This window comes from Oncorhynchus keta, chromosome 10 (assembly GCF_023373465.1).
Source record: "Oncorhynchus keta strain PuntledgeMale-10-30-2019 chromosome 10, Oket_V2, whole genome shotgun sequence".
Classification (NCBI taxonomy): domain Eukaryota; kingdom Metazoa; phylum Chordata; class Actinopteri; order Salmoniformes; family Salmonidae; genus Oncorhynchus; species Oncorhynchus keta.
In genome coordinates, this window is record NC_068430.1 from 62,529,164 (window position 1) to 62,544,107 (window position 14,944).

The window sequence follows — 14,944 nt, forward strand, 5'->3', positions numbered from 1 at the left end:
TTCTTGTAATCAGGAGGATAGAATTATGGTCAGATTTGCTAAATGGAGGGCGAGGGAGAGCTTTGAACGCATCTTTGTGTGTGGAGTAAAGGTGGTCTAGAATTGTTTTCCCCTCTGGTTGCACATTTAACATGCTGATAGAAATGAGGTAAAACTGATGTAAGTTTCCCTGCATTAAAGTCCCCTGTCCACTAGGAGCACCGCCTCTGGATGAGCGTTTTCCTGTTTGCTTACTGCGATATACAGCTTACTGAGTGCGGTTTTAGTGCCTGCATCGGTCTGTGGTGGTATGTAGACAGCTACAAAGAAAAATACAGTTGAAAACTCTCTTGGCAGATACAATGGTCTACAGTTTATCATGAGCCACTCTATCTCAGGTGAGCAAAGCTTCGAGACTTCCTTAGATATCGTGCACCAGCTGTTGTTTACATATATTCATAGGCCCCTGCCCCGTGTCTTACCAGAGGCTGCTGTTCTATCCTGCTGATAAGAGTGTATAACCTGCCAGCTGTATGTTGTTAATGTCGTCGTTCAGCCACGACTCGGTGAAACATAAGATATTACACTTTTTAATGTCCCATTGGTAGGATCTGGAATCAACAAGCACCCAAGTGGCCCAGGGTACCAAATTCCCCATCAGACTGGAGTTAGGACACCTGCAGAAAAGAAGGCTGATATGGTATGTAATTCTGGGAGAAGTGGAGAAAACTCCCCTAGACCAAAACCATTGCTGAATGGTGGAACATGAAGGATCTTCCCTATGTCTGTGCCTCAACACAATCCTGTCTCGGAGCTCTACGGACAATTCCTTTGACCTTATGGCTTGGTTTTTGCTCTAACATGCACTGATATCTGTGGGATCTTATATAGACATGTGTGTGCCTTTCCAAATCATGTCCAATCAATTGAATTTACCACAGGTCGACTCCAATCAAGTTGTAGAAACATCTCAAGGATGAGCAATGGAAACAGAATGCACCTGAGCTCAATTTCGAGTCTCATAGCAAAGGGTCTGAATACTTATGTAAATAAGGTATTTCTGTTTTCTATTTTAATATATGTGCTAACATTTATAAAAACATTGATTTCACTTTGTCATTCTGGGGTATTGTCAAGGCTGTGGGTAACCAGTGAAAGGTGTCAGGCGCAGGAGAGCTGAGATGTGTGGACAAGGTATTTAGTAGGTATTTAGTTAAAGAAAACACCAGTACAAACAGAATACTAATGGTACGGGAAAAATACCGGTACCACAAAATAAACGGGCCTAACAACAAAACCAGCCGTCAGAATACAGCCTTACAATAAAACAAACACGCACACAAACATGGGGGAAACCAGAGGGTTAAATAATGAACATGTAATGGGGGAAATTGAAACCAGGTGTGTAGAAAACAAAGACAAAACAACTGGAAAATTACAAATGGATCGGTGATGGCTAGAAGGCTGACGTCGACCGCCGAACGCCGCGGAAGTCGTGACAGGTATTGTGTGTAGATTGATGAGAAATTGTTTTTATTTAATCAATTTTAGAATAAGGCCGTAACATAACAAAATGTGGAAGAAATCTTCACCTATTTCTGCCTTTAATGTCCCTGGATATTCTATATTCAGGAAGGACAGGGTGGAGTATTAGTATTCAGACCCTTTGCTATGAGACTAGAAATTGAACTCAGGTGTATCCTGTTTCCATTGATCATCCTTGAGATGTTTCTACAACTTAATTGGAGTCCACCTGAGGTAAATTAAATTGATTGGACATGATTTGGAAAGGCACACACCTGTCTATATAAGGTCCCACAGTTGACAGTGCATGTCAGAGCAAAAACCAAGCCATGAGGTTGAAGGAATTGTCTGTAGAGCTTGGAGACAGGATTGTGTCGAGGCAAAGATCTGAATGCAAAGTGTCACGTCTGGAGGAAACCTAGCACCATCCCTACGATGAAGCATGGTGGTGGCAGCATCATGCTGTGGCAGGGACTGGGAGACTAGTCAGGATCGAGGCAAAGATGAACGGAGCAAAGTACAGAGAGATCCTTGATGAAAACCTGCTCCAGAGCACTCCGGACCTCAGACTGGGGCGAAGGTTTCGCCTTCCAACAGGACATCGACCCTAAGCACACAGCCAAGACAACGCATGAGTGGCTTCGGGACAAGTCTCTGAATGTCCATTAGTGGCCCGGCCAGAGCCCAGACTTGAACCCGATCAAACATCTGTGGAGAGACCTGAAAATAGCTTTGCAGCAACGCTCCCCATCCTACTTGACAGAGCTTGATAGGATCTGCAGTGAAGAATGGGAGAAACTCCCCAAATACAGGTGTGCCAAGCTTGTGGCATCATACACAAGAAGACTCAAGGCTGTAATAGCTGCCAAAGGTTTTTCAATAAAGTACTGAGTAAAGGGTCTGAATATTTATGTAAATATGATAGTTCTTTTTTAATATATTTTTTATAAATTAGCAAACATTTTTAAGGACCTATTTTTGCTTTGTCATTATGGGGTTTTGTGTGTAGATTGATTCAATCATCAATCTAATTCATACCTTTTAGAATAAGGCTGTAACCTAACAAAATGTGGAAAGGTCAAGGGGTTTGAATACCTTCCTGAACAAAAATATAAATGCAACATGTAAAGTGTTGGTCCCATGTTTCATGAGCTCAAACAAAAAATCCCAGAATTTTCCATATGCACAAAAATATTATTTAAAAAAAATGTTGTGCACAAATTTGTTTACACCCCTGTTAGTGAGCATTTCTCATTTGCCAAGATAATCCATCCACCTGACAGGTGTGGCATATCAAGAACCTGATTAAACAGCATAATCATTACACAGGTGCACCTTGTGCAGTGGACAATAACATTAGAATGTTCAGTTTTGTCACACAACATGATGCCACAGACGTCTGACGTTTTGAGGGAGCGTGCAATTGGCAGTATGTTCACCCCAGGACCTCCACATCCGGCTTCTTCACTTGCGGGATCGTTCGAAATTAATTAATCCCTTTTGTGGGGGAAAACTCATTCTGATTGTCTGGGCCTGGCTCCCCAGTCATGTGAAAATCCATAGATTAGGGCCTAATGTGTTTGTTTCAATTGGCTGATTACCTTATATGAACTGTTACTGAGTAAAATATTTGAAATTGTTGCATCCTGGGTTTATATTTTTGTTCAGTATAAGTAAGGGAAGTTTGTATGGGCAACAATAAACTTGTGTGAGAAACAATACTTGTGCATTTATCTAGCATATAGCCATAATTATTGGACTTTTGGAATGGTTTTAGAGTGATTTCCTAAACTTTTCTCTCTTCCTGAATATTTATGATCATGACGATTTACTTAAAATTAGCAGACCTACAGGTGGGTAGATATCCAGAAAGACGGATGGACTACCCTAGTGTAAATACAGTTCAAAACAAGTCGGTTCGATTACAAAGATCAGGTTAAATATCTTTATTGTGGAGATAATCAACAATAAGTTAGTCTCTGTAATTGTGACGACCCTCCCACTGCCGAATTCGTTCTCTTTGTTCTTGTTTTCCTTATTAGGATGTCGGTGGGCAGAACCGGGAGGGTCATCAGCGAAATGAGACACACCTCGGCCCGGGTGTGTCCCGGGGATAAATACACCACTTCCCCATTCATTGAGGGGACTCTCTCCATGCAGACACTGTTTGATTTTGGTTGTGGCATTTTTGTGGCCGGTTTGTTTGCTTTGGTATCTTTCAACACTCCTCGTATCACATCTATGCACGCAACGACTCACTTACACTACTGATTACACACACCGTTGTTAATTGTATATAGGACACCTCAGTTAATAATTATATTTTTGTTATTCCTTATCTCCACGTTGTCTCCTTTTTTGTTACAGGCATTGAGCCGGTTCGTGACAGTAATCATCCTCAAAATTACAAAAGCACAGTGTGAGGGAAACATTCTGATAAAGTATTGAACTGATATCACCCAGAAAAATAAGAAAAAAACGACTTACAAAGATATCACCAAATGGAGTATTTTTCCTGATTGGGATCCAAATGAAGAATATAGTACATTGCAGTCATGCAAAGTGTTGACCTGTTATGTAAACATACAATTGAATATTACAGTGGTGAAATGGCAGCAGTTGTGTGTTCTAAGGAGCAGGAGTCTCCCTGCAATTCACGCAGCTGCACTCGCGAGTTTGTCCAGTCAATCGGGCAGCCCTTTACATTTACATTTACATACATTTCAAGGTCTTCCTGTCCCATTCTTTCCGCAGCCCTGCCTGTGCCCCTGTGCGGTTTGCGGATCTTCAAAACTGGACTCCCTCAGAGAAAAACATGTACAGAACACTGTTATTAGGACTGTATTGTAATGTTCACGAGATGGTACTCTATGTATAATAAATAAGGATTTTCATGCAGATGTCGGGTATAACACTTCGACAATCCATACACAACATCTTCATAGCCATACCTCACGATAATCAGGGGGCCATCCCAGTAATGTTATTAGCTAATATAGGAATCTTAGAATGGCAAATGTATTGCCAAAGCCACGGTTATTTTCCATGAATGCAGAGCTACGTTAGTCAAAATTCATTATTTGACACTGCTTTTTTAAAACATAAGTGTGATAACTGATGTATGGAAGAGTACCACCAGGTGGTGTACTTGGGGAGTACTTTAAAAAGTGGCAATATGTCGAGAATAAACTCGAAATGTAATTTGGAGAATAAAGTCAACATTTTGAGAACAATGTCGCACTTATATACATCATATCGGTCCGCTAATACAGGACAAGTAAAGGCCTAGTGCACTACTTTTGGGATTTTTTTTGTGCTAACTGTATTTGGATGTTTACCAGCATTTGCAACTTGATAATTATCTATACAAAACGGTTCATCTGATAATTCTAGTGGAATATATAAAATAAATGCTTGATATTTGTTTTTGACTTTCTTGAAATACTTTGCAAATGCAACTTATATGTGAAAACTGAAATGGTCTATTAATTTCCTTTCCATTTTAGTAGACGCTAAGCCAGAGCAATTTACAGTAGTGAGTGCATAAATGTTCACACTTTTTCCCTGTAGGAATCAAACCCAAGCGCCATGCTCTGCCAACTGAGCCACATCATCACATCACACCATCACAAACCACTTGATGTCTCAATGTGCACAATTTGCGGAGAGCGAGGTATGTTGTCACACTTTTCACGTTGTCTAACGTTTACCATGCACAATACGTCACAATGGTATAAATGTTATACTTAATGAAAGAAGGAAATCTTGGGCACATATTTTGTATCATTACACCTTCATATATTATTTCAGTACGGAGTTGCAAGTCATGCCTTTCAATCAAAACAATAATGCTGGCAGAGCACACATTAAGTAAGTGGCACGACCACTTTACTTTGAACTTTGAAATCGAACGTTCTCTGGCGTGCACATAGATCCACGGTAATTGTTGGAATCGGAATGGAATGTAATGCTGCAGATATCTTGCTTAAATGTTTAGTACGACGTACATCCGTATCTGACTAATCAGACTCATCCTCAGTCACAGTTCTGGCACACATAAATTGCCTGGTCTGAGGTGCAAACATCATGAGCCCATTTGTTGCCTCTCACACACTTCACCCACGTCTCTTTTGCCCCCCCCCTGCTTCCCTTTCTTCGGAAACAGCATTTTGCTAGATTGTGCCTTATTATTTTCCATTACTAGTGCCTGCTTCACTGGTATGTCAGTTAGAATTGCTGTTTTGCGCCTTTTCTTCCTTAGCAAGCTGGTTTTTGTGGTCCAGCTTTTGGATATGGCCAGATGTCCTCTGGAGTTGGTGGTCCGCTGTCAGGAATGGCATTGCTGGGCAAAAGGGTGAGCTGGTGCTAGCATAAGAACTGGGCAGGTCTGTGTCTGAGCTTGTGCTAGGCAGGGCTGGAATTGTGCTGGGTCTGGCAGGGCTGGAATAGTGCTGGGGCCTCGCGGTTGGTGCTGGGCCCTGGCAGGGCTGGAATAGTGCTGGGACCTGGCAGGTTGGTGCTGGGGCCTGGCAGGGTAGGGTTCGTGCTGGGGCCTGGCAGGGCAGGTTTGGTGCTGGGGCCTGGCAGGGTAGGGTTGGTGCTGGGGCCTGGCAGGGCAGGGTTGGTGCTGGGGCCTGGCAGGGTAGGGTTGGTGCTGGGGCCTGGCAGGGTAGGGTTGGTGCTGGGGCATGGCAGGGCAGGGTTGGTGCTGGGGCCTGGCAGGGTAGGGTTGGTGCTGGGGCCTGGTAGGGTTGGGTTCAGAATGGGGCGATCTGTAATGGAGGATGGCGCATTCTCGGTTTCCAGAATTACACCCCTGTTGTAAGGTTGTACCCCAGCCACCCTAAAGCCAGCCTGAATGTTCAAGGGGGTTGCAGCCAGAGGATAGGCGATAATCCACAATCCCAGGAATGTCATAAATTGACATTGTCTTCCTGCATCACACGCGGTGTTGATGTGCCTCTTTAGCGGCTCGTAGACAGACCTGTCTATGGGTTGAAGCCGATGAGAGGAATTGGGTGGGAATGACAGCATAATTATGCCATTTTCTTTGGCATAATTGAGTCCATCAATGGACAGATGAGACTCGTGGGTTTTGTCCAAAAGGAGTAAACAGGGCTTCTCCTTTGAACACTTCGTATGCTCAGCGAAATGTTTCAGGAAGTCAACAAAGTGCACATCTTTCATCCACCCAGAGGGATTTGCCTCTCCTTTGCTGCCAGGTGGCCCGTTGATCAGGAAATGATCACGGAAGTTGACACGGGGGAATATAAAATACGGAGGTATACTATTCCCTGTGGCTGAGACAGCACAGGCCAGTGTGACGAGGGTTCCCCTTTCAGTGGAGGTCAGTGACCCTTGACTACATGTGAACAGGAAGTTGACCATAGAACATTTAGTCACACAAAGTAGCTATTTGATGTTTGAGATAGCACCTCTAGTGTTGGAGGTATGAACAATTTGACAACTTACCCGTGTGACAACTTACCTCACTCTCCCTTACTGTTTTGTACATTGTTTTTCTTCAAGGGGATGGAAAGTCCACAGGTACAAACATAGATGGCCAGCCTATGTACAATAGAATAAAGTACATTTACATGAAGTGGTTTGTAAGGATGGTAAATGAATACTGCACAAAAAGTTGTTGTTTTCCATGTTATTTGATCAAGATTTCCAATGAAGTAGCCTCATAGGCTTAATGTAGGTCACAGATTGCGTGAAGGATTGCACGTTCCTATCCGGCTCAAGGGCTTCCCCCAAACCCCTGTCATGGACCTTGCATAGCCACGGGGCAAGGGTTTGAGTAAAGCCCCATCTGAGACAGTCGTTTGACGTTCCATTATTATAACCTAACAGCCAACAGGTCGAGCCACAAGCCTCTATAAAATGAACAGGTGGTAGCCTAAATTAGTGGTAAATCTGAAACAAATAGTCTATAATGGAGATGACTCCCCTGTTTTAGGATAACCTATATGCATCCTTCATTCCCCCCATCCTTGAAGACTGATAGATTGATAGTGAAAGGAGATATTACGCTAGGCCACCAACCAAGTCATGTAATATATTCAAACAGCGGCTCAGATTAGCTGGTTTGCGTATGCAGGAGTGGTCCTTGAGTTGCCTGTCCTCCTACAGACACTTGCGTAAAACCCCTGCTTCATTGTTCATTCCTCCCGCAGCTGTTGGATAGGCCTATAATTTAATTTCACTTGCCCATCGTAACGTGTGATTAGCCTACTTGTTTTATGTTTCATTTATTCGCACCAAGGAAAATAAGTGAAAAACAAAACAGTATAGATTTTTAAAAACGAGTAAAAAAATTGTGCAGGTGAGATTGGAATGCCAAGAGGGCTTCCCCACAGCGGGGAGGGTGAAGGTTATCGCAGTGTCTTGTGTTATATGGATGGATTTCAGAATGAACCTGGAAGAATCCATTGAAAGGTTTATTTAAACTGTCTGGGAGGTATGAGTATTTGTAGATGAAAGTGCATAATTGGTGTACATTAATGTCGTAAATAGACAAGATATTGGGTTAATTAAACAAAGGTGCAGATGGAGTCAGTTATTTGGAGGAGGTGACCTGTCTTGCAAATGTATTTTGTATGATGAGCAATTTGTAGGTAGGAGGCATATGTACTGGCCCAGACAATATCACAGTAAATGAGATATGGGTAAACTAAGCTATAGTATAAAGTTAGGAAGCAAGCCTGATGAACCAAACCACTAATCTTGTCACACCCGGATCTGTTTCACCTGTCCTTGTGCTTGTCTCCACCCCCCTCCAGGTGTCGCCCATCTGCCCCATTATCCCCTGTGCATTTATACCTGTGTTCTCTATTTGTCTGTTGCCAGTTCATCTTGTCATGGTAGGTCTTAACCAGTATGCTTTCCCGTCTTCCTGTTGCTCAAGTTCTGTTTCCTAGTTGTTCCCGGTTCTGACCATTCCCGAGCCTGCCTGCTGTCCTGTACCTGTCTGACTCTGACCCAATCACGAACCGCTGCCTGTCCTCGGTCTGCCCGGTGTTTATAATAAATTATCTGAGAACTGTACTATCCGCCTCCTGTGTCTGCAACTGGGTTATATCCTGAGTCGTGATGAATCTTTCTGATGATACCAACAGATTTCATCACTTTTCTACAGACAAATTGAATAAGATCTTTCCAGGATAACTTTTCATCAATTAGAACTCAGAGGAATCTAGTGGATGTGACTTGTTCCATTTCATTCCCACCAATTGAGATTCTGGCTCTTTCTTTTTTAAACAATATTTCTTATTCATACTAATATTTTGTTTTACATTTAAAGATAATTTGTTTATCTGGAACTATTCAGAAAAGTTGGCCATACCGGAGTTTGCTTAATTAATTAGTGAATCAAAATGATTGTGATAAAATAAAATTGGTATCATCAGCAAAGAGAAGGGGAAGTACGGTAGAAGTTACAGCAGCAAGGTCATTGTCCTGATAATAATAAATAACATTGAAACGCACAAAACAAGAAGACAAAAAAAACAATATGTGAAGCTATGGAGTGCAGTCAACTACACATAAACGTAACACCCCGGCAGATATAGATGCCCTCAATCTCACTCAAATTCCACACTCTGTTTTTCCTGACCAACTGGCCCTCCAAATATACCTCCGCTGAAACAGGATCTCACAAAACAAGAAGACATCACTGTCAAACGCTCCCTAAAAAAACAATATGTATCCTGACAGCTATGGATGCCTGGTCATTCTTTGTAACTTCCTCACCATTTTAGATAAGCAGTCAACAGATACACAGACCTGACTGCCCTCGACCAGCACAAAAACATCCTGTGGCGGACTGCAATAGCATCGAATAGCCCCGTGATATGCAACTGTTCAGGGAAGTCAGGAACCAATACACGCAGTCAGTCAGGAAAGCTAAGGCCAGCTTCTTCAGGCAGAAGTTTGCATCCTGTAACTCCAACTCCAAAAAGTTCTGACACTGTGAAGTCCATGGAGAACAAGAGCACCTCCTCCCAGCTGCCCACTGCACTGAGGCTAGAACATGGTCTCCACCGATAAATCCATGATTATCGAAAACTTCAATAAGCACTTTCAACGGCTGGCCATGCCTTCCGCCTTACTCCAACCTCGGCCAACAGCTCCGCCCCCCGTAGTTCCTCACCCAAGCCTCTCCAGGTTCTCCTTTACCCAAATCCAGATAGCAGATGTTCTGAAAGAGCTGCAAAACCTGGACCCGTACAAATCAGCTGGGCTTGATAATCTGGACCCGCTATTTCTGAAACTATCTGCCGCCATTGTCGCAACCCCTATTACCAGCCTGTTCAACCTCTCTTTCATATCGTCTGAGATCCCCAAGGATTGAAAGCTGCCGCAGTCATCCCCCTCTTCAAAGGGGGAGACACCCTGGACCCAAACTGCTATAGACCTATATCCATCCTGCCCTGCCTATCTAAGGTCTTCGAAAGCCAAGTCAACAAACAGGTCACTGACCATCTCGAATCCCACCGTACCTTCTCCGCTGTGCAATCTGGTTTCGAGCCGGTCACGGGTGCACCTCAGCCACACTCAAGGTACTAAATGATATCATAACCGCCATCGATAAAAGACAGTACTGTGCAGCCGTCTTCATCGACCTCGCCAAGGCTTTCGACTCTGTCAATCACCATATTCTTATCGGCAGACTGAACAGCCTCGGTTTTTCGGATGACTGCCTTGCCTGGTTCACCAATTACTTTGCAGACAGAGTTCAGTGTGTCAAATCGGAGGGCATGCTGTCCGGTCCTCTGGCAGTCTCTATGGGGGTGCCACAGGGTTCAATTCTTGGGCCGACTCTTTTCTCTGTATTCCCTGATCCACCTCTACGCAGACGACACCATTCTATATACTTTCGGCCCGTCATTGGACACTGTGCTATCAAACCTCCAAACGGGCTTCAATGCCATACAGCACTCCTTTTCCAACTGCTCCTAAACGCGAGTAAAACCAAATGCATGCTTTTCAACCGATCGCTGCCTGCACCCGCATGCCCGAAGCATCACCACCCTGGATGGTTCCAACCTTGAATATGTGGACATCTATAAACCTAGGTGTCTGGCTAGACTGCAAACTCTCCTTCCAGACTCACATCAAACATCTCCAATCAAAAATCAAATCCAGAGTCGGCTTTCTATTCCGCAACAAATCACGCTGCCAAGCTTACCCTAGTAAAACTGACTATCCTACCGATCCTCGATCGGCGATGTCAACAAAATGGCTTCCAACATCTACTCAGCAAACTGGATGCAGTCTATCACAGTGCCATCCGTTTTGTCACTAAAGCACCTTATACCACCCACCACTGCGACTTGTATGCTCTAGTCGGCTGGCCCTCACTACATATTCGTCGCCAGACCCACTGGCTCCAGGTCATCTACAAGTCCATGCTAGGTAAAGCTCCGCCTTATCTCAGTTCACTGGTCACGATGGCAACAATCATAGCACGCGCTCCAGCAGGTGTATCTCACTGATCATCCCTAAAGCCAACACCTCATTTGGCCGCCTTTCGTTCCAGTAACTGGAACGAATTAAAAATCGCTGAAGTTGGAGACTTTTATCTCCCTCACCAACTTCAAACATCAGCTATCCGAGCAGCTAACCGATCGCTGCAGCTGTACATAGTCTATTGGTAAATAGCTCACCCTTTTTCACCTACCTCATTCCTATACTGTTTTTATTTATTTACTTTTCTGCTCTTTTGCACACCAATATCTCTACCTGTACATGCCCATCTGATCATTTATCACCAGTGTTAATCTGCAAAATTGTATTATTCGCCTACCTCCTCATGCCTTTTGCACACATTGTATATAGACTGCCCATTTTTTTCTACTGTGTTATTGACTTGCTAAATTGTTTACTCCATGTGTAACTCTGTGTTGTCTGTTCACACTGCTATGCTTTATCTTGGCCAGGTCGCAGTTGCAAATGAGAACTTGTTCTCAACTAGCCTACCTGGTTAAATAAAGGTGAAATAAATAAAATAAAAAACAAGACCCCACAAAACACAGTGGAGAAATGGCTACCTAAATATGATCCCCAATCAGAGACAACGATAAACATAGAACATAGAAAAAACAACCTAGATTACCCACCCTAGTCACACCCCGACCTAACCAACATAGAGAATAAAAAGGCTCTCTATGGTCAGGGCGTGACAGTCATTGATATAGATTAGGAATAACAAAGGTCCAATCATCGAACCCTGTGGGACGCCACAGGATATCTTGGCCCTTGTAGATACACAGCCGTATGCATAAACAAATAGTTCTCTATCATAAACAGAACTATATAACCAATTATATGTTTAATCATGAAAATAGCAATAATGCAATTTGGAAAGTAACATTTCTTGACCATGTCAAGAGATTTGGATAACTCTAAAAATATACCAAGTGTGTATTCATTGTTAAGGGCTGTAAAGATGCAAAAGAGCAATATCTGTGGAGTAGTTTCACGAAAACCATATTGGTGCTCATATAGAACACAGTGTTGATTTAAATGTCTAAACATTCTCTGATACACCAATTTTTCTAGGATTTTAGAAAAACATGGTGGTACAGATATTTGTGTGATAATTCGTAACTTTCGCAATTTTCTAATCTTTAGGAAAATAACAGATTGCATAGATTTAGTGAAGATATACAGTACATTAGAGGCTCAGTAATCAAGGAAGACACTGATTTCACCAAAGAGGCACCAGTCTCATCATGACCTTCTGCTGATATCTTTAAGTTACCAATTACCTCCATCACTTCCATAACATCAGGTGAATCAAACTGAAGCAGAGAAGGGAAATGTCATTTAATGTAATCCAATGGATTTCCATCAGTTTTCTCTATTTTCATTGACAGAGAGGAACATACAGTGCCTTGCGAAAGTATTCGGCCCCCTTGAACTTTGCGACCTTTTGCCACATTTCAGGCTTCAAACATAAAGATATAAATCTGTATTTTTTGTGAAGAATCAACAACAAGTGGGACACAATCATGAAGTGGAACGACATTTATTGGATATTTCAAACTTTTTTAACAAATCAAAAACTGACAAATTGGGCGTGCAAAATTATTCAGCCCCCTTAAGTTAATACTTTGTAGCGCCACCTTTTGCTGCAATTACAGCTGTAAGTCGCTTGGGGTATGTCTCTATCAGTTTTGCACGTCGAGAGACTGAAATTTTTCCCATTCCTCCTTGCAAAACAGCTCGAGCTCAGTGAGGTTGGATGGAGAGCATTTTTGAACAGCAGTTTTCAGTTCTTTCCACAGATTCTCGATTGGATTCAGGTCTGGACTTTGACTTGGCCATTCTAACACCTGGATATGTTTATTTTTGAACCATTCCATTGTAGATTTTGCTTTATGTTTTGGATCATTGTCTTGTTGGAAGACAAATCTCTGTCCCAGTCTCAGGTCTTTTGCAGACTCCATCAGGTTTCCTTCCAGAATGGTCCTGTATTTGGCTCCATCCATCTTCCCATCAATTTTAACCATCTTCCCTGTCCCTGCTGAAGAAAAGCAGGCCCAAACCATGATGCTGCCACCACCATATTTGACAGTGGGGATGGTGTGTTCAGGGTGTTGCTTTTACGCCAAACATAACATTTTGTATTGTTGCCAAAAAGTTCCATTTTGGTTTCATCTGACCAAAGCACCTTCTTCCACATGTTTGGTGTGTCTCCCAGGTGGCTTGTGGCAAACTTTAAACAACACTTTTTATGGATATCTTTAAGAAATGGCTTTCTTCTTGCCACTCTTCCATAAAGGCCAGATTTGTGCAATATACGACTGATTGTTGTCCTATGGACAGAGTCTCCCACCTCAGCTGTAGATCTCTGCAGTTCATCCAGAGTGATCATGGGCCTCTTGGCTGCATCTCTGATCAGTCTTCTCCTTGTATGAGCTGAAAGTTTAGAGGGACGGCCAGGTCTTGGTAGATTTGCAGTGGTCTGATACTCCTTCCATTTCAATATTATCGCTTGCACAGTGCTCCTTGGGATGTTTAAATCTTGGGAAATCTTTTTGTATCCAAATCCGGCTTTAAACTTCTTCACAACAGTATCTCGGACTTGCCTGGTGAGTTCCTTGTTCTTCATGATGCTCTGTGCGCTTTTAACGGACCTCTGAGACTATCACAGTGCAGGTGCATTTATACGGAGACTTGATTACACACAGGTGGATTGTATTTATCATCAGTAGTCATTTAGGTCAACATTGGATCATTCAGAGATCCTCACTGAACTTCTGGAGAGAGTTTGCTGCACTGAAAGTAAAGGGGCTGAATAATTTTGCACGCCCAATTTTTCAGTTTTTGTTTTGTTAAAAAAGTTTGAAATATCCAATAAATGTCGTTCCACTTCATGATTGTGTCCCACTTGTTGTTGATTCTTCACAAAAAAATACAGTTTTATATCTTTATGTTTGAAGCCTGAAATGTGGCAAAAGGTCGCAAAGTTCAAGGGGGCCGAATACTTTCGCAAGGCACTGTACATTCACAAAAAAGTTATTAAATTCACATGAAATAACATCAGGATCACTATAGGTCTTATTTCCAACAATACATTCAGATGGAATAGTTGTAAATGCATTTTTCTTCTTCAACAATTGATTGATGATTTTCCAAGTTTACTTTATATTGTTTAAGGATTCTTGGAATTTTTTAGTAAAATAACTTATTTTGGATATCCGAAGTTGGTGAGTAAAATTGTTTTTATACTTTCTGCAATTTTCAGAATTCAGGGGAACCCTTCTGCTGCTCTCTTATGTGGTTTATTAACTAAGGTAAAGCAGTGGTGAAATACAGAATTGAAAGATGTGAGAAAAATATTGTAAGCAGACCACATCGGCCTGATTATAAAACATTTTCCATAAAATATCACCAATCAACCTCTTAATAAAACACACACACAATTACTTTAGTTAAATATTCTACATTAAATGCACATTAAATGCATTCCCGTCTGTTCATTTCCTGCTGACAAAGAGAAGTGGAAAATTGGAAAGTGGTCAGAGATGGCAGTATAAAGTATACCTGTATTAGCCACATTATTCAAATAATTTGTACAAATATTATTAATAAGGGTGGCGGATGAACCGGTCTCTCTTGTGCGCTTATAGACGAGGGGATAAAGATAGCTGGAGTATAAAGTATTCCAAAATCTTCATTATTAACCAAATCCGAGGCTGATGCAAGGATATGAATGAAACTACCAATGTCAGAATCGGGTGGCCGATAGATGCATCCAATTACCACGTTTTACCACCAAAAAAATGAACCGGAAGGAGTTTCTATGAAAAGAGATTCAACATCAATGTTATCCTATGTAAGTGCGAGGTCCTCTCTTACAAATAATTGAAAACGTTTATGAACAAAAATGGACACTCCTCCCACTCTAGATAATAATAATATAATATAA